This window comes from Pinus tabuliformis, chromosome 7, assembly GCF_031772625.1.
Source record: "Pinus tabuliformis cultivar Carrire ecotype Pingquan chromosome 7, CPIR1, whole genome shotgun sequence".
Lineage (NCBI taxonomy): Eukaryota > Viridiplantae > Streptophyta > Pinopsida > Pinales > Pinaceae > Pinus > Pinus tabuliformis.
In genome coordinates, this window is record NC_142293.1 from 1,091,027,876 (window position 1) to 1,091,050,087 (window position 22,212).

General features: G+C 35.2%; 1 pseudogene; it reads left to right on the top strand.

Annotated features, from left to right (window-relative positions):
- LOC149251359 (3-hydroxy-3-methylglutaryl coenzyme A reductase 1-like) overlaps window positions 1-6,323 on the top strand; it is a 40,931-nt pseudogene extending 34,608 nt beyond the window's left edge.
- Window positions 6,324-22,212: the final 15,889 nt, after the last annotated feature.

Below are 22,212 nucleotides of genomic sequence, written 5' to 3' on the forward strand. Positions count from 1 at the left end.
TGGTGCAAGTCAAGGAAGGACCCGGGAGGTGTGAAGTTATAAGTGTATTATTTCTTTTAGATTCCACTAATTTATCTTTCAAAATTTTGACTTTGTAGGGATTCTAATACCTAAGAAGAATTGAAGGCATTGACTCCTCTGTTCAGAATTGTTGTGTAAAAGGATAACCTTAAGCTATATGGAGATTCCACATTTACTTGGTCAAAGGGTAGTTAGAGATGGGAAATATTTATCTTCAATTAGTTCTTGACTAGAAAAACATCCTTGGAAGATTCAATAACATTTCTTTAAGTCTTATTTATAGGGAACACAACAGAAAGGGAGACAGTCTCTCAAAATAAAGTTTAGAATTTGTTGAAGAAATCTTGGTGCCAATGGAACATAGGGAGGATAGGGCCTAGCCTTAGGAGCCTATATACTCTCTCTAATATCTCTCCATTCTATCTTCCTTATATGATTATTGATTCTATATGAACTAACTGTTTTCTTTGTGGCCTTGTTAAAGCGTTGTTAATTTTATTGATGAGGTAGAAAAAAGAGTAGACTCTTGTTTGGCCCATTTTTTAAGGCATTGTATAGTAGGAACGACTTTTTTTATAGTGGATATGAGTTATTTGTGAGTGTTAGGAAAAAAGGTAAAACAAAGTATCTGAAAGTTGGATGTTTCAAGGTCTGGTGAAGCTTGAAACCATCAAAAATTTGAGGATAGAACCACTTTTTAAACCTCCACTGATGAGAAGGTGATAGTTTTCAAACCTTCATCTCCTTAATCCATCAAAGGAGAGCTACAAAATATTTTTTGAGACTACTTGTGGAGTCTCCACAAAAGGGGGGAATCTTCAATTATGTAACATGGACAATAGTTTGTGCCCTTATCTCATCTTGATTTTTGGGTTTAAGGGATCCTATGCTACTCTAAGAAATTATAGGAGCCAAGAGACTATTGGACTTCTTCAATAAGGTGATCAACAATGGAAGGAGATATTTTTAGCAATGTATATGAATTCGATTAACTAAGCTCTTGTTTCCAATAATGTAAGAGATTTAGAGATGCATAGAAGTTGATGGTGAATGAGGGAAAAACTCATTCTACATTTAATTAATACAAGCAAGGAAGGAATAAGAGGAAATGTTTGTTATGACAAATGGAAAGGGCCAAATGCTCTGCCTTAAAATAAGGAAACTTATAGTTTGAAGATAAGGAATCTCTAGAAGTTTTTTTTTTGTAAATAAGATAAAATAAATTACAGTAAAAAGAGGATAATTACAAAGGTTGGGTTGTGTGGGATAGATTCACTGACACAAGAGCCAACAACATTGTCTGTACTAGCTTTTGAATTGATCAAGATACAATGTGAGTTAGAAAATTTTGGGTTTTGAGTACTATGGGAGTTATAGAGATCGGTATCCAGGAAATAATCAGAAACACGATGTGCCAAAGACTCAAGAAGGAGATCAAAGGACCGAGTCATGACTAGACAGTCATTGTTGGGGAGCTTTATTTCCATGACTGCATACTCAGCTATGTTCTAGCATCCGCGGGGGATATAGGACAAGAGAGATCTTTCTGTGTTCATTCGAGATTGGTAGTGATCGGGTCTTCGTCCAGACTGATGGGCTGATCCTGTGTACTCCCCGCCTGCGGCACAGTGGTGAACATGCGGCTTGAGGAGGCACCAACCATCTCTTTCTTTATGCTTGGCGAACCGTTAGCGAGTCAGTGGACCTTAGCCATAGATTTCTTCTTGATAATAGTATACTACGAAGAATCACGAGTTATGAAACGACAGTGGTGAACTGCCTCTACAAAGATCACAATTTTTTATGTAAGGCTATCAATTTTGCTTTCGACCGTCTTTAAGCATTCCTCCTGTTCTTGTAGAGCCAGACCCATAATGGTATTCATCTACCACCATAACTCAATTGTGCGTGCATAGAGGTTGTCTCACGCTCTAGTGAGAGATGGGTTGGGTATCCATGTGAAGTCCACATCGATTTCCTCCGAGGGAACAACTCTGTGAAGAATTCTCACTTGATCTTCGAGACTAGCTATGCACTCTTGGGTCTCTTGGTTAACAGTTGCGCACCTCGCAGAGGAATTGGCACGGGTAATGGGGGGAGAACCCAGGGAATCCCAACGAGGGACTGCTCTACCGCACCCGTGCCCCTGACTGGGAGCCGGTTTGGAGCAGTGCTTTGGGGCCATGAGGTAGGAAGAGGGACCAGAGATATGGAACAGACAAAGAATGAGGGGTAGATGGAAGGGCTAGAGAACAGAGGGAATGACAAGAAGGAGAGGGGTAAGGGGGAAATAAATAAGGGTAGGAGGGCTTCGAGGGGTGCAAAGCTGAGGGAAGGGGAGAGAGGGAGAGGTGAGGGAGGTACAAGGGTTAGGAGGTAGAGAGTGCACCTCACCAGGCTGAAGGGACAGAAGGGCGGCGTCCCTGCAGGAGAGAGGGGTCATGGGTGGATTATCCAGCACAACTGTCATGTCGAGGATGACGCTAGGTGTGTATGCGTCAGTACCATCCTCATCCCAATACTTTGAGCCAACCTTGATGTGACTTGGGATTCTTGAACAGTTATTGTTCGTTAATCTGGTTGTCCTTGACCTTGATAGCTTCACAATGCTTACACAACTCGCTTTCTTCCAGATCATGTCGTGACCTGGATCTCAGCCGTAGGGTCCTTGTTGTCCCCTCATTGGCTAATCTATCTGCAAGCTTGTTATCATTCCTTCTAATGGCCTAGAAATGTAATCCTTCCATTTTTTCTATGTTATTTTTAATTCTCTGCATAATTTTATTTAAACACCAATTATCTGAGACCTTGGTCACTTCAATACCCAGCTGGATCCTTTTACAGACATGGGTGGCGAGAGTTGAATCCCCTTCCACGATCAAAGGGCTTAGCTTGTGGATTTTCGCGATGGTTATGCAGTGTTCCAAAGCATGAAGTTATGTTGTGTTATTAGCTGATGAACCATATTACCCTTATAAATCTATAGAATTTCGCCATGTGCATTCTTGAAGACACCTCCGAAACCAGCCAGGCTAGGGTTACCTTTAGCCACCCCATCATAATTAAGCTTAATAATACCCAACTCCGAAGGCATCCATTTGTCGTTTTGAACTCCTTTTCTAGTAAAAGAGGTGACCTCAGAGGCCCTAACCTGGTGGAGGTCCAGCATGGAGAGAATTCTCACATTTGAGCTGCTGGGAGGGTCGTTGGTGTTATGAAGAGTGGAGGAGGCCACTGACTCCCGAATGGAGCTCTTGAGCTTAGATAAGGTGATTTCCTCCTGAGATGAAATGCCTCAGAAGATTCTAGCATTACGTTCCTTCCAGAATGCCCAGCATACCATGGAATCTCTAGAAGTTAATCACCCAGTTCAGGTTTCTTTAATTTCCAAAATGTTGGGTTTATTGATATGTTCTTTTGGGGTTAAACAAAAGACATAACTAATAGAGATATACCCAATAACTCATTGGGTCTAACATTTATGCTTTAAAAGACACTCACATTGATAAAACTAAGGTGTGAATGGAAGATGTGGCTATGTTTCTTGATTATTTTGCCGATAATAAGTTTCCAATGGAATATTTGAGTATACATCTTGATTATTCAAATGATTTTTGCATTGATAAAACTAAGGTTCAGTGAATTCTTCAACTGAAATACCCCCTAAATTCCAATAGGATTGGTTTGCATTAGTATTGGCAAACTAGCCCTTTCAGTTCTTGGACTTTCTTGTCGTTCCACAACAACTTCAGTTTGCATACATCAAAGTCTTAACACTTATTTTCCTATAGTTGGTTATGGTTACATTGAAATACTTTAAGACTTGAGTTGGAATTGAAGGAATATATATATTTCAACAATTCAAATGGCATGCAACAAAACTTTTCTTTTTGCATTGTTCACAATGATCATTATCGTTCTTATGCCCATTCCACAGTCTGAGGCCAGTCTTTCACATGGTGCTCCTGACAATCCTACCCATGCTCCTTATGCACTTTCTAGCCATGGTATCTCTATGAAATATCCAATAAAAATATTGCAATTAGCGAATGTCAAAATATATTGCACAATGAAGTATTGAGGTTTTGTGACAAGCAACAATAGAAACAAAGAATAACACATGCCAGTTATATTGAATGGTGGCCACACTGGATTTAATCGTTGGCTTAGATTAAAGCGTAGAGCCCCCACAGTTGTCCAAAATTTAACATGGGGGGTTCCGTGATTTGTTGTTTTTTTCAAAAATACCTTTAGGTTACGTTGTGAGAACATGTTAACAATTTCGTTCACAGTTTCAACAATACCATTGGTACAGTGTTAGTACGAGTGTGAATATACTACAGTTGCATGCATACGGGTTTGTACACTTGTAACATAAAGCTAAACATGTATCTTGTGGGCCTTCAATTCCCTCAATTAGAGTGGATTTCAAGCTTTGTCACATGAAGGAGAATTTTAGAATTTTCTCTCCATTGTCTATTAAGATATCATGCTCCAGAAGAGAAAATAACTCTGCATCGAGGATTGTGGCTTTGGGATTAATTGTGTAGGAGTGGAACTTCTAGCATTTGTAGTTTTTAAAGGTGATTACAGTGATAATGATATGGAAAAGTGTGCACTATAGATTGGGTATGGGAATCTCTTAAAACCTAGTTCTAATAAAGAGAGAGCAAGTTCTGAAGCATAAGGGAAAACAATCCTTGGTCTTCATACCATAACTCAAAACCCAAAGGAATGCAGGTTATCGTATCTTCATTGATACAAAACATACCCTAGATCCATCACTTGCAGGAACTATCACTGTAAAGATGAAGAATTCACTACTTACATTGTCTGGTTATGGTGAATAGGCTTTGAGCCTAGTTGATACTTTCATTCACATTGAAAGATTTAAATTCAGATGTCTCAGATTTGGCCTTGCATGAGAATTTCCAAACTCGATATCCACCAATGAAAGTTGCTAAGATTGTCATAGATGCAAACACATGGTGTTCAAAAGGTTATGAGTTTGTGAGGTTTGGCAAGGCGATGAAACATATTGACAGGGCTATGCCACTATCATATATGTTGTTGGATATTTTGTTGTCAACGAGAGCCTCACCATAGACCAGGATTATTGGCATACATGGATCCTATATGAGATGATCAGATATGCACCCATGCAAAATTGGTTTGCTTATGAAAAGCCTTGAAAACCGATCCAATTTAGGAAAATATGGCAATAAATGGGGTTTTTTATTCCTTGGGAGATTAAATTTCTTAGGGACATGAATATTGGCAGGCCTCATGATAGACTAGAAAATCTTGTAGCACTGACTTGGTTGTATAAAATGAGTTTTGGTAAGTTTTGTTGCAGCGTGATACGAATTTGGGAAGGTTGAAGGATTCCAACAGTCTCAAGGGTAGAAATCTATATGATTTATATCATTTCAATGGAATTGCCAAGGTTGTAACAAATGTACCAGTCATGTTCTTTTAGTTTGTTCTATTGATGCTATAGAGGAACTGTGAAGCAAAGCTCTTGCTTGTTGAATTATCAAACTAAATAAAAATAAAGATGTCATTGATAAGGGTATTTATATGACACTGAATCCTAAAGAGAGATACATATCTCAGGTTTTATATTGAAGATATCAATAAGTATGAGAATTTGTTTGCAATATTCAATAGCATAAGCATATTTTCCAAGTTGTAAGGCATATTGCGTGCAATTGCAGGGAGAAACTTGTACATGATGTTTTCTTGCTTTCTTGGGGATGCTATGGTGATGAATATTGTGTCCAATGGCATGCAAAATGTTTTGGATTTCCTTCAAAATGAGTTTCATGACAAGGATGTTATCGATTTTTTTGGCAATATCCGTTCAGACAAGAAACCCACAGTTCTGAATTGGATTGACAGGCATGGAAAATCAATGGTGCGTGATGCTCTCATCACCAAGGAAATTGTTAACAATGTTTTGAAGACAATTGTTCTAGTTTTTTTGAAGTTGAACATTATCGAGAACTTAATTGGATATGCACTAGCTAATGCCATGGGAGACTTCAATGCTCACACATCCAATATTGTATTTGTTATATTTATTGCAACTAGCAAAGATCCTGCCTAAAACATTGAGAGTTCTCATTGCATTATAATGATGGAGGTTTCCAATGGTGGCAAGGATTTGCATGTATCAAACAATGCCTTGTATCGAGGTGGGAACTGTGGGAAGAAAAACATTCTCATCTTCACAAGTTCCTTGATTAAATTTGTTGAGAGTGAAAGGAGCAAATGCACAATCCCTTGGTGCCAATTCTTAGCGCTTGGCCAAAATTGTGGTATTCTTACCTTGGAGTTTGGATTGTTGAGTTGCTTGTTAGGAGATCCCATTTTTGAGAAAGTCACAAAAAATGCAGTACAGGGTCTATAGGCCCAAAGTTTAGAAATTGGTCTTCTTGGTGTTTACATAAATGTTTTCTTTCAACATTAGACTTAGAAAGATGCAGGAATTGGCACCAATTTTGAAAACACATTTCTTACCTGGATATGAAGAATATTTATATATATTTCAGGAGGCTTACAAAGCTGCAATATAGTGTCATTATAATGATCCATGGTGCGTGGAAGTGAATAGGAATCAAATTAAACAATATTCCAATAAGGTCCCATCGTCATCATGCTAAACATATTGTGTTTCCATATTCTCCTCAAAGATTCTCATGTTCTATCAACACCATTACAAATATTGTTGCTACACCACTACAAAAAAGACTTTTATGGGGTTGTTATCCTTCTCCAAAAGTGGAATGGGGTTTTTAGCATTAGGAGTAGTTTTTGAAACAAGGTAAGCCAGAGGATTCAATACCAGTGTTATGGATTCTACAACCACAATTTGATGCTTTCGCTGACCTCCACGACCATTCGCCAAAGCCAACAACCAATTACTCTTTCTCCAACTAAGCTTCTTTACTCACCTCCACTTTTTTGGCATCCACTATGGATTATATCCCTCAATCTTATTACTAGGAAACTAAACTCACAATTCTCCCACTGCACCAGGACACAGTCTCCTAGATCTTATTTTTGACAACAAATTCCTATTCTCCCAGCTTGAACTACCCACCCCCTCCACTTCTCTAGCTCCAAGCCAAAAACACTTCTCTCATAACAAAAGCCAGGCGAATGAATGAGCCAAAATAAAACAGCACAAGAGTTGGTTGAAGGGGAAGACGGTAGGGAGGTCAGCTTCTCGACCTAATGCTTGCAACTACCTTCAACCCTCACTAATAAAATTAATACATAGTTCATTGTCGCCACACCTCTATTTAATGCCAACTAGATGGCTACATATGTTTGCATGCCTAGGACAAGTTGCGCCTTTACCATTTAATGTTCATCAAATAGGTAAGATGATAGTCTCATCTTCAAACCCCCTCTTAGATCTTATGCACCACTATCAAATATATTTTTTTAGTTAATTAAAATTATACATAAACTAACTTATATCTATATATATATATATATATATATATATATATATATATATATATATATATATATATATATATAATGCTAATAACTTAACACCAACGATGTGACTTCTGTTAAAAAAAATTCTTTCAATATTTGAATCTTTGATATAATTTAAGTATTATTATTTGGTGAATGACATTTTTTTTAATGACAACATTATCTTTGAAAAAGTAACTCAGTTAATATAAAACCAATTCATTTTATTAATTAATTATATATAATAAAAATAATAGTGTGTAAAAGAAGAGTTGAGTGGGCCTAATGGTTAAGAGCATGTGTTTCCTTTTAAGAGGTCACGGGTTCAAAACTAGAGGGGGTAGAGTATGTATGCCTTCGTAGATTTAGCAGTTGGTGTCTGGCCTAGTGTAAGGAGTAGGCAATTTTTTTGTCTGGAAAATAATGAAAATTATTATATTATTTTGATGAAATATGACAATTTTTCGGAAATCCGATTACAATTGTCAAGCATCAAGATAGTGTTCCATGCTGTGACCTTAAAATTGGATAATAATAATAATAATCATCGAAAACTTTATAGTTGAAAAAAACGCATAGTGTAAGGAGGCGACTTTTTTGTCTAGAAAATAATGGAAATTCTGATATTATTTTGATGAAATCTGATAATTTTTCGGAAATCTGATTACAATTGTCAAGCATCAAGATTTTGGGTACACTAGGGGTTTTTGATAGTGTTCCATTTTCACCATCAAACACTCTTAAGGTCAGATTTTTTGTAAAAAAAGGAATAAATTACAACGAGAAATCACCATCCAAACAACATTGTCACCTTGATAAACAAGGCCAAAAACAAATACTATACATCCAAAAACAAAATAATAAATCTTATATGAAATTCAAAATATATATGAAATATAGAGTATACTATACATCTCACAATGAAATAATACATATTATATTAACTTGATATAGTATACATCCCAAAACAAAATAATAATAATACCTATTATATTAAATTGATATACTATACATCTCAAAACAAAATAATAAATCTTATATCAAATTAAGAAGATATAAATTAAGTTGAGAGTATTATATATCTTACAGAGGAATAATAAATATTATATTAAATTATTATTATTTTTAAATATTATATTAAATTTTTTTTTTTTTATTCCAGAGAAGCCAAAAATAAATATTATATATCCCAAAGCAAAATAATAATAATAATGCTGCATATTATATTAAATTGTATACTATACATCCCAAAACAAAATAATAAATATTATATTAAATTAAGAGTAATAATATATATTAAGTTTAGAGTAATAATAAATATTATATTAAATTAAAAAAATGTGTATCCTAGAGTAACTCAACAACTTGTTTGACACATAACTATTAATGAACTTGAACTTTTGGAGATATATGACTTGTCGTCTTCTCAAGTCACAAACATGGATATTTGAACCTTGGATCTCTCAATTTACACATAATTTATATTACTCCAATCCCTGGTCGAGTTGCACCTAGAAACTATATTAAATTAAAATATATTATTAAATTAAAATATATATAGTGAAATTTAAATATTTTTTATATTAAAGAAAAATATATATTTTATTATTTATGTAAAATATGTGAGCATGAAACTTGGTATATACACCCATCATATCCATTAATATATTAATGGTATTTTTTAACATTGATAAATAGATATTTTATAAAAAAATCTGCAAAAATCAGGAGATCTACATCAAATTCTAAGATCATATTCTTCAACAGAAAAAATCAAACTGAGATTTTCTGCATCACTAACACACTGACTATTCACTGCATACACCTTGCTCACTGAATGGAAACTACCGAATCTGCAAAATTGACCACATCGCAAAATAATTTTGCAAAGTTGTCATTAACCAAATGTGGAGTCAACTGACATAGCTTCCGCCAAATCTGTACTTGCATTTCCATAGGAGTCTGACGCTGACAGACCAAGGAGGGTGACGCAGTCTTAATCCCAAGCTGAGCCAAGAGCTACTGTTCTGCACACAACTCTGGACAGTTACGTCCTCGAACAAATGCCTCCTCAATTTGGCAAGTCTTTTGCACAGTCGCGTGTTTCTTCCTTTGTTTACCAGGACCTTGGGGGCAGAGCTTGAGTGGCAGAGAGAGTTTGGAGTCAAACCTAGCCTAGTCAGGCGTCGACATTGATCACCCCACCAGTGGCTACATTCTCCAAGGGATTTCCCATCCTTGATGAATTTGAGCCAAACTACAAAATTGTTCCGGCTGCCCTCGACCTCCTTTAAATAGGAAAGATCCTTGAACCAGAACATAATTCTCCTCCATTAATAAAAAAAGGTCAGTTGTTGCCTTATTGCAAAGATTGAAAGGAGATTGTTGCCTTATTGCAAAGATTGAAAGGAGATTGAAGGTATGGAGTTTTAAGTGGTTGTCTAGAGTTGCCAGGCTAGTTGTCATAAAATTAGTTTTGGAGGCAATACTTGCATTTTGGATGCCTTTATCTTGGATCCCCAAATGTATTTTGATTTTGTTTGCAAAATATGTTGTCATTTCTTATGGTGAGGTTCTAGAGAAAGGCAAGTTTTCCCATGAGAAAGATGAGCTAAAATCTCTCTACCGAAAATTTGTGGTGGATGGGGTTTAAAAAACCTCCCCTCCTTTGCTAAGGCTTTGGTAATGAAATTAGGATGGAGGCTAATTTCAATTGATAGTCTGAGGATGATTGTGATACCCAGAAAATATATCCACCCATGTTCCTTAGAAGAATGGATTCGTATGCCAGACAAGAAGAGGCAAAAAATCTCGATAATTTAGAAAGTTGTTTTATCCTCCTTCTCTGTGATTGAAGATGGTTCGGTGTGGATAGTCAGGAATGGGGAAAGGTGAGGATTGACATTGATCCTTGGGTGGGATGTGGGGAAATTTTTTTATTGCGTCATGAGTTGGTAAACTTACAAAATTCCAATGGTAAAATTACTCTGAATTAGGTAGCAGATACGACCCGTACATCAATTTGGGCCCAAGGTTGGATGAATGCCCATCAACTCAATTTACAAAATAATTTTGTGGACCTATGGAAAAATTACACCATTCCTTTGAACACATCCCATGTTCATCTCAGAGATACAAAAGGCTCTCTAGAATGGGTTCACTCTTTCACTAGAGAGTATTCTCCCAAATAAGGTTACATGTTCATAGTTGATAATAAGAGACCTAAGGTGATGGCTTGGTGGTGGAACAAACTTTGGAAGCTTTGCTTCCCTGCAAAAGCACACTTATTTCAATGGTGCTTATTGCAAAATAAGGTTCCCACTGGGGAAAATTTAAGAAAAATGTGCTTGATAGGCCCCAAGTGGTGTGTTCTATGTAAAAATGTCGAGGAAATGGTGGATCATCTATTTATTTTTTGCCCCTTTTTGGTTGGAGTACGAAAATCAATTAAAAAAACAACTTGGGTTTTATTACAAACTGGCAGGGGGAGCCTATAAATGATGCCTAGAAACTGTGGTGGGATTCAACCTCCCCAAAAAAGTGTAGAAGGCTTCCACCCCTCATAAATTGGGGCATATATCTCTCCCAAACAATGAAATATTTTAGGACAAGTCTTCTTCTCTTGATAGAGTGGCAGCCTAGGTTATGGCTATTTTCTCTCTCCTCCTTGATTATGTGTCTGTGCATATTCCATGAAATATAATTGTCGAAGAGATTGATTGATCTTTCCCCTAGGCCTATTTTGACGGGGCCTCTTTATCAAGCATTGAATTTAGGGGGAGGGATTGTTCTTTATCTACAAGAAAATCATTTTTACAACCTTCAAAGTGGACTAGGTTCTAACAATTATGCATAAATACTTAGTCTAAAGTTTCTTCTTCTTTTTTTCCAAAAGAGGAAACAAATAATCTTTTTTATTAAATAAAAAAGATTACAAAGAAGTCAATGAAGTTTTACAAGACAAGAGTAGCAAGACTTCCAACAGTGCATAGTTTGACAGAAAGACTGATAACACGAGCATATAAACTCTAGTAGGCCTTATTTGCTTAAACATTGTGTGGATTACATAAAATAAAGAAGAGCCTTTCAAGTGCAGATGTGAAACAAAGATGACAGATCAATGTCAAAACTCCCTACATCACATAGAGTTTCTGAGGGGTTGCCAAAATTTAAAACAAAATATCAAAAAATGTCAGTGAAGGTCCCAAAAAACTCCAATTATGGAGGTTGGAACTGCAGATATTGGTGACCAATGATAGGGGCTTCACTGGGGGGGCAATACCATACCACATGCATTCATATTGGGGGATATATATTGAGGAAAAAATGACATAATATATTGAGCATATAATAGGGGGTAAATAGTTTTTATATTGGCAGGCATAAAAAATGGAGCTCAAAGTTAATGAAAAAATATAAAGGGGTATAAAAAATGTTAATGAAAAATGGATACTACAATATCTAATGAAAGTAGGGGTTTTTAAAATTGCGAAGATGTATTGAGTTTCTATTTGTAGGGGGTTAAATAATGTGATTTTAGAGGTATTTTCTATTATGTAGTGTAATTAAGGGTATTGTTTAGTATGCCACAAACGCACGTGTTATGTCAGAGATTCATTGAGTGAAGCCCCCATGTGACCAGCGTGGATTTGGAACCTTCCTACTCTAGTGAGGTGAGTGCCTTGTCTTTCTTCAAAAGATAGATAGCCTTCCACCTCATGTAAAGCTCTTTTTGAAAGAGAGTCCACCATCTAGTTCCACTCTCTATAAATATGTTGAAAGTAGATAAATTAGAATTGGTACTTGAGCAACTTAGTTCTAACCAACCATGGATGTAGAAAGAGAGCCTGCAAACATATACAGAAATAATGTCTACATATACAAATCTTCGGTGATTCTATGATTGTCATAGATTGGTTCAATTATATATAGAGATGTCACATGCACACATTAAATCCTATTCTTGAAGATATTTTACAACTTAAAAAAAAAATTGATTGGATTTCATGCCACCATATCTACAGGGAAGGAAACACTGCAACAAATTCCTTATCTAAATCATGCACTTTACAGGCTATGGGCACTTGGAAAATCACTAGGAAGATAGACAATATCGTCTCAGAATTCTATCATAGGCCCTTTATAGAGGGTCTGCAGTAGGAGCAACAAATGGACTAATTATATTGACTACCTTTATTCTGTTTTTACCCAAATAAGTAGGAGACTATCGTATATAATGATGCTTATTTATTTTTTGAGACATGTTTATGGACATGACAGGGACTATTAATCAGGCCTATCTTTTAATTTTTTGGGGTGGGATTTCAATCGGCTTTTCGAATGCACAAGGGTGCATATATTGAATGCAATTTCCATTATGATAATGAAAATTATGATTTTTTCTTCCAAAAAAAAAAAACTACTAAATGTGTGTGGCTTATATGTTTGTCATAATATATTTTACTTTTGTAGGTGGGCCATTTAAAGGCATGATGCTCTAGCCCTGTGCAACAAAAATGGAAATGTAATTTCCTTTTGGTCTTATGTAGTAAATATTGTTATTGTGTCGAGATGCACTCTCCAGTCCAATATGCAAGAGATGTTGTAAGGTTATGCTATATGATGTAAACATTTTGAATTAGCCAAATTCCATAAGAATAAAAATAGAAATAGAAATAAAATTATTAATTATAATTATTAAGTATTAATACTTATTAACAATTAAAAGAACCTAGATCCATCTTAACTCTGGATTTATCAATCATCGAGAGGGATCAAATCTCTTAAGGTGCAAACCTTTCCTCAAGTTTTACACTCAAAAAAGAGGTCTGCACCTTGAGAGATTTGATCCCTCTAGACGCTTAATAGATATGGAGTTAAGATGGATATAGATTGGTGATATAACAAACCAAGAGTATGGGAAAAATGCCGATGTTGTTGTCATATCTCCAACGATCCTTAGTTTTAGCTTTTAACATCTAAAACATAATTAGTATTTACCAATTCCATACAAATGGTAAATGATGTGTGGGAGCAATAGTGACTGGCAACTAGAAATATGGTATACCAAAAACAACAATAGAGATGGAGAAGGAAGTGTATTATGTATTTGGAAGGAAGAGGAGCATATCATGGAAAGCACACCAATGTCAAAAAATGACATTGTTTAACTAATACACGAAATGACTTTTTAGTTGGAATTATGCAATACAATTTGTAGCAAGATTGTGATTTCTTGTTGTTTAAAATGCACTTTAGAATACATACATGAATAGTCCTCCAATGAAGTCTCACGAGATCTTGGGTTCAAATCTTGTGCTACCCTACATAATAGACATCTAAACTCTAAAACCCTAAAAAACCCCTAAGGCACTTGAACTTTGCAAATTAAACAATTTAAACTTAATATTATGAAAAATCTCGACTGGATTTCGGGCAAAATTAATCAGAAAATATGCCTTGAAAAGGGCCATTTTGCTATTAGTTAGATATGCTCAAATAAATTGCCACATGGACAACTACATTAATCAAATTTCAAATAATTTGACTTCCAAATATCATAAATAATGAAAAACTATTGGGCCCTATGACCATACTTGTCGATAGAGGCTTGCACAAAAAGCAAACAATGTTATAGTTGAAATAAAAACCCCTCACATGTGGCACACACCATTTTGCTTCATTGATATCTTTTGTCATCATAACATGCAATGTCACTCCACTCTAATGGGGATATTTTAAACAAGATTATGTTGCTTCTAAGTCATATTTTTTGGCATTTATGAGGCAATTGGTAATTATAGATGGAGCAATTATGAATACAAAGACGATAAAAGAATTAATGTTTGGAGACAGATTTGGGTTAACAAGTTTATTTGTTTGCATTATTCATAAGTTTTATTGTTTATTTAAAACTAGCTTGGATCCATCTTAACTTTGATCTATCAAGTTCCAAGAGGGATCAAATCTCTTAAGGTGCAAACATCTATTTTGAGTGCAAAAGAGATTTTATTCTTCTTGAGGCTTGATACATCTAGAATTAACATTGATCTAAGTTGGTTTAATTCCCCCCCTTTAAAGACACTATATTTCACTTGAATACTATGAGTTAATACCACTAGATTTTATAAACTCGGAACTCAAAAACCGTTGGTACTAGTAAAGTTGACATTAACTACCTAATACAAATTAATATAAATAATAATAATTATGTAGAATTTTTTATTTTTATTATTTTAGTTTGAAGTTATTTTTATTATAACATAAGGTTTATTTTATTTTTATTATTTTATTATTTTTATTTAAATAACATGACATGACATTACAACATCTCTTCCATACTAGGTTGAAGAGCCTCAATGCTATAAGTAACCAACTTAGATCCATTTTAACTTTGGATCTACTACGTGCCGAGAGGGATCAAATATATTTTCACTCTAAAAGAGGTTTGCACCTCAAGAGATTTGATCCCTCTTGATACTTGATAGATCCATCAAATATATTTTCACTCTAAAAGAGGTTTGCACCTCAAAATATTTGATCCCTCTTGATGCTTGATAGATCCAGAGTTAAGATGGATCTAGGCTAGTTTAATTATTAATTATAGTTAAGAAATATATTATTATAATTATAATTATTATTTTGCTAGTTTAATTTACCCATTTAAATAGACTATATTCCACATGAATACCATGGGTTATAATTATTAATTTGTTGGTTTAATTTATGTTTTTAAATAGACTATATTCAACATGAATACTGTAGGTCAACACCATAGCTTCTCACAAACATTGAGTTCAAAGACCATTGGTAACTTACCAAGTCAAAATAATTAGTTAGGAGTAATCTTTATTTTAATATAAGACAAGAAAGACATTACAATACATCTTTTCCATACTCCATAATTTGTTTTTGTTTTAATTCGATGACTTTTGTTTTTATTATATTAAGATTTTTTTACAAATTAATATAGAATATTTGAATGTCAATCATAAATAAAATATTTATATATTTATTTTCACCTTTAACAACATATTTTAATATTAAGTATATTTTTTAATAGTAAACATTTATGTGTTATATTACTTAATTGGATTGGATGAAGATACATAATTCCTTTGATATTCATAATAGAATTGGCAAATAATATTTTAAAAAATAAATTATTATTTAAATTAAAAATAAAATAAATAAATAAAATAAAATAAAATAAAAAATAAAAATAAAAAATTCAAACTTTATATTTTTTAATGAAGAAATTATGAAAGGTCGATGATAATGGTTTAGTTAGAGGAAATATTTTTTTTCACCACATTTTTTTGGTTAATTTTAATCAAAATTTGGCAGGGCCCAAAAAAATTACTTACATTTAATTATAATTTGTTTATTTTATTTTATTTTATTCAATTTACAATATTGTTAATAGTTAAGATTTTATATAGCTTGAGTGGGCGTAATAGTTAAGAGTATGTGTTGACTCCTAAGAGGTTACAAGTTCAAAACCAAACGAGGTAGAGTATGTATACCTTTGTAGCCTTAGCAATTTGTCATTAATATTTTTTAATCCACATTTGTGATCTAAATGTAAAGAAATAAAAAGTGGAAAATTAAGTTCAGTTGAATTCTTTGTGTTTAATATTGGTATATTAATTTTATATTCATGAAAATTTTAAAAATATATAAATATTTTAGTGATTAAAATATAAATATTAAATATTTGTTATTAAATTATAAATAATTTAGAGTTTTAATCACTGTTGAAATTAAAGAAAATAATATTAGAAATTAATTTAAATTCAATTCCCTCAATAAATATTTATGATGATGATGATGATGATGGTTAATGTCCACTGAGACCAAACTTTGGCTTATCGGACCTAAAGAAACGAATTATTTAGTTTGATTTAAGATTTTATTCCTATGCTCAAAAAGCTTGGAGAGAAGCCTCCCGAGCTCACTGTAATTTTGACAACGTAAAAGGCTAGGAAGGTCAGTATTGCAACAAAGATTTTGAAACTGAGATCTAACGTGGTTGTATGCGGGGCACTCTAAGAGGAAGTGATTTTCATCTTCGATGTTCGTATTCTCACAGAGATGGCAGAACCTTTCCATCCATGGAGTTTTAGGAACTGCCCAACGACCCGTTTCACTATGGAGCTCATGAGAGTTCGTTCTAATCTTGGCTATACTAATTTTCTTCTTTGAGCTAGTTAAAACAAAGAGATACTTTTGATCTTCTAGGGCGGGGTTGATGACCTCCTTATAATATCTTAATTTTCTTTTAGCTGCTAAATCTTTCTCACACCACATTTTTTCTTTGAACTTAGAAGTAACAATATTTTTAATGTTATTAATGTTTTGCAATGCAACATTCTCGTCGATCTCCCAATGGTTTAACCAGGCCCTGGTGTCTTTATACCAACCTCGTTTGAGTCTTAGGTGGTTTTGGCTGGAATTTAAAGCTAGCTTAGGAATTCTACGGTCTCCTATGTTATTGAGTTGGTGCTTGTACAACAGAAACCTAGTCATCGCTAGGCTCTCAATAGGGGAAAGACCCACTTCTATAAGGAGAATAGGATAGGGTGTGTTTCTTTTAATTTTAAGGTTATATGTTATAAAACACTTCTGGATTTGCTCAATCTTTCTCCGAGATTCTCTAGAGATGCTACAACCCCAAACCTCACATCCATATAAGATAACCGAAGTGACTAAATTTTCAAAGAGGAACTTCTTTCTATCCCACATTACGAGGTTTGTTGTTTTACAATTATTTTCAAGACCAAAATAAGCTTTCCATCCCCCTTTCTCAATGCTATAGTTCCAGTTGAGCTTGTGATGAATATCAATTCCTAGGTACTTGTAGGAAGACACTTCCTCCAAGTTATTATTGTCATACATAAAATTAGCGTAAGTGTCCTTCTTGGATTTGATCATCATAACTTTTGTTTTGTTAATGTTAACAATCATACCCCTGGTAGAGCAAAAATACTTAAGACGTATAAGTTGCTTATTAAGATCAAATGGGCACCTTGCGAGAAGAAAAATATCGTCAGCGTAGAGAAGAAGGATGATGACTACCCTAGCTAAGATCGTGCTGACACATCCTGCTTCCTCTAAACAACCTTCTAGCTTGTCAATGTAACTGCCAAATAGGGTAGGGGAGAGGGGGAAACCTTGTTTAACTTCGATATTACACTTAATATCTTTAGACCACCCCTCATTACTCTTTAACTTGGCAATTACATTCTCGTATAACCTTATAGTGGCAGCTCTCAACTCAAAAGGAACCTTTAGCTCTTCTAATCTGTTCCAAAGGTTGTTTCTAGGAACCATATCGAAAGCCTTTCTAAAGTCCACAAAGCAACAAAAGGGATTGGATTTATCATTGCGGCATTCCTCCACAGTGATCCTACGCGTAATGAGGTGTTCTATTGTTGAGTGCTGCTTTCTAAAACTCGCTTGGCCTTTAGCCCACTTACCTTCACTTTCAACCCATATGCTCAACTTCCTTTCCAAAATAATACCATATAACTTGGCTAGGAGAGGGCTGATCATAATTGTCCGATAATTAGAGGGGTTATTTGTATCCCCACTTTTAAAAATAAGGATAATGAGGTTTTGAGTCCATGGTTTAGGGAACCCTTGCTTGACCGCTTGATTGAAAAGCATATGAATGTGGGGGATGAGGACATGACCTCCAATGTTTAAGATTTCCGCCTGGTAACCTTCAATGTCCTGAGCTTTCCCATTAGCCAAGCGATTAACCCTAAAATCAATGTCTTCTAATGAGAAAGCTTCTTTCATTGTGAGTAGGGTTTCAAAGTTATCCATGACATTTGGAAATTCATAAAGCTTTTTAAGATAGGAATTCCAGTCATGTAAAGCAATTTTATTATTATCTTTAGTTTTCCTAGTTAGACTCTGCCTCCAGAATTTATTAGGAGCTACCTTAGAGAGGTGTAAGAGATTTTCTTGTCTTTTACGAATATACTGCCTTTTTTTCCTTTTAGTTAGGGCTTTGTATATTTTTATCTTGCCAATTTTAAGAGATTCATCAACAACTTCCTTAATTTCTCTCCTCACACTTTTACAATCTTTTTCATACCATGGGTTGGCTTTGCTATTTCTTTTATTACTTGAAACTTCAATTGAGAACTTGTTAATAGAATATGAGAGGGTTGTAGTAAATTTATGATAGAGATCTTCTATGTTGTCTATACTAGATAAAGGAAGTAAATTAGTTTTTAATTCATTTAGAAAGAGATCTTTTTTTATTTCTATCAAAGATTAACTTTTTTTGGCTATAAGGATTATCTTCTATGGGATCCCTATGCATGAAAAAATTGAGAGTTATAAGTAAAGGCCTATGATCAGAGTCAAGCTCGTGGTCATTTAAGATGTCAAAATTTGTTATTTCATTGTATAGAGGGAGATTAGAGAAAACATAGTCTACCACGTTCTACCAAGCCCATGGATGCAAGTCATCTGGCTAGAATTAGGCCACTTCTTTAGACCATTGCAAATTATGAGATCCTGAGCACTACAGAGCTTGACTAGCTCCGACCCAAACAAATTCTCCCTGAGGTCTTCATAGCTCCTTTTGTATCGGTTAGCCAAAGGAAGGTCTTCGGGGTTGCTTGAAGTTCGAGAATTAAAGTCACCCATTAAAAGGATATTTCCTTCATTCCTTAGGCTAGAAATATCATTCTCTAAACCAATGTAAGGACTATTTTTATCTAGATTCTTTTTCTTATAGAAGTTAGAATTGCCCGGGGGGGGGAATAACAAATTGATATGTAGGTCTTTCTATCATAAATGTCAGTAATTTCTATCCAACTATATTGGTTGTAAGGGTCGTTTTTATAAATGATAGCATGGGGAGAGATGTTCTTCTTAATGTAACAAGCTATACCCCCAATGCCTCTATGGGAGGATCGCTTATTCCAGGTAGACCATAATGTAAAGCCATCTATGTTAGGGACCTTAGATTCTTCGTGCTCCCAAGTTTCAACAAGCAAAATAATATCAACATCATTCGAGATCCAACTTAGCTTGGGGCCTTTGTTCCATGGAAAGCCTCGACAGTTCCAAGAAAGAATCCGGAGCATGTTGAATTGCTATTTATTATTATCTTTTTGGTTTTAATCTCGAGTAACGACTTTTCTATTTCTGATTATTGCCCATTTTCCTTCCTTCCTAGCTTCCTTTACTTTTTGAACCTCCTTTCACAATTCTGCTTGATCTTCTGGAATGAGATCTTCATTTATAAATATTCCCGCCTTTTAGACTTGAGGTTTTACTAAGTATGTCATAATTATGGTCAGTAGAGCTCACCTTTATTCGGATCAGCCTTCCTTTATTCTCACTTAGTTTCCCCAACCTTGTTGCCTCTGTGAGACACGTTGTTTCAATTTGTAATCTGTTATGTAATTCTATTTGGGCTATGGATAAAGTATCCTCATCTACCTCCTCTTTCAAACTGAAGATTATAAGGTTCAAGGCCCTTTTGTTATGCTCATGGTATAATTCTATCAATTTTTTCATTTCATCTTTAATTGGTTTGATATCTAATTTACCTACCACACTATTTAGGGTGAGGCGGCTATTAACTTTTTCTTCTAGTTCTTTAATCATGTCCTTCATTTTAAGGCTCTCTAAAGTATCAACATCTACTTGCTGGGATGTTTGGTTCATATATTGGTTTTGCTTTTCTATAACCTGCAACCTAGTCTCCATTGCCTCCATCTTATTCTCCAATAGTTCTATTTTATTTTCTATTTGTTTTTGGATCTTGTCTTCAAGAGATGTGAATTTATTTTCCAACATTGCTGTTAACTATGTTTGTAGCTTGACTTCTCTTTCTTCTCTATGTTTCTCTAAAGACTATATACTCATAGAGGCTCTGTAGAGTAACTGTGCTAGGTCTACCTTTGGTAATCTTTGGTAATTGTGGTGAATTATTCATACTTGAAAATATATGAGCAGATATGTATTAGAAAAATATAAGGAATGTGTGTACCTGATATCAGCAAGCCAGACCGCAGACGCACGTGCCCCAGATTGTTTTTCTATTACTGCAGAGAGATCGTGAATTATTACCGCAGAGAGATCGTAATTTTTTTTTAAACAGAAACAGATAGAGGATATATTAGATACTTGGCCTTAATGCCAAAAAACGAATTACAAAAGGTGAGTCTGATTCCACAAGTGTCGCACAACCATGCAAGGCCATGGCGTTTATGCTTAGCTCACATCTCTTTTTGCCTGCTACTATGTAATCTATTTCTGAGTTTTTCCCAACTTTACGGGTACATACAAACTGATTTAACAAAAGGCAGTAAAACATGACATCTATCTAAATCAAGGAATTGATTCCCATGATTCTTGTCCTCCTCTGAGTAAGGCTCCAACTGTAAGGAGGGCTGCTTTGTTGGCTTCAATGTCCGCCTCCTTATTATTAGCTCTCAACACATGATAAAAATTCAACTTCTGGAAAGAGTCTCTAAGATCTGTTACTCTGAAAATCAGCCTTGCAAGCCTTAGATCCGTTGGCTTAGAATGAGTCACCATAATGTTAATTATTACCTGGGAGTCCCCAATTACATTTGCCTCCCTGATGTTCAGCATTTTCATAATCTTGAGTCCTTGGAAAAGAGCCAAAGCCTCAGCTTGAATGCTAGAAGCTATGCCCAGGCCCCAGGCGAAACTGTGTATCCTTATGCCATCGGGATTCAAAATGACGCCTCCAGCTCCAGCTCTTCCAGGATTGGCCTTTGCAACCCCATCAAAAAAGAGGGAGAATCTCTACTGATTTGAGGCCCAGTCCTTGAAATCATTTGCTGAAAGTCTTATTTGCCAATCTTTGAGGAGGGAGATACTGTTTGCACTATTTTGGAACTGGAGTTCAAGAAAGGAGCCCCAATTTATATCTTGTTGGCTGAGATTTAAGTCATCTTTAATATCTCTCAGGCTCTCTTTAAACTGGCTTTTAATCTTCACTGCCACAAGCTTGGCCTCCTGTTCATGGCTTCTAAAAATCCTTTTATTTCTCTCAAGCCAAACCTGCCAACAGATTATTTTAGGGAGAGCAGTCCAAGCAGCTCTAATAATTTTGTTTTTTGGGGGAGTCCCGAGGTACCTTTGCAGCCATTTAGTGAAAATATCGGGGATGGAGGAAGGCAACACGATGCTGAAACTCAGAGTTCCCAACAATTCTGTCCAAATCTGCAAAGTAAAGGTGTATTCCAGCATCAGATGAACTACGCTTTCTTGGTTTACCTTACAACGGGCACACCTTGAAGGACCGTGAAAACCACGTTTCTAGAGATTATCATCTGTCAAAATTTTGGAATGACATAGCAGCCAGCTGAAGAAGTCGATTTTAGGCAAGGTGGGATAATGCCATATCCCTTTCCAAGGCTCAGGGTTTGTGGCCACATGGGGACGCTCACATAGCTTGGCGTAACCTTGAGCAACAGAGTATCCACTAGTCTGCGTACCCCATCCTCTTGTGTCCCTTTTTCGAGCCAGCGAAGGAGACAGGCTGTGGAGCTTGGAAATTAGAATCTTGCACTTCATAGAAAGTTCTGAGGGTGTTTGAAGGTTCCAGCCAACCCATCGTGAGTTCTGCCAAGATGAAATGTCCCACAAATTTCGCATCCAGCCTCATTCATCCATCTGCGCAGCATTTGGAGCGAATGA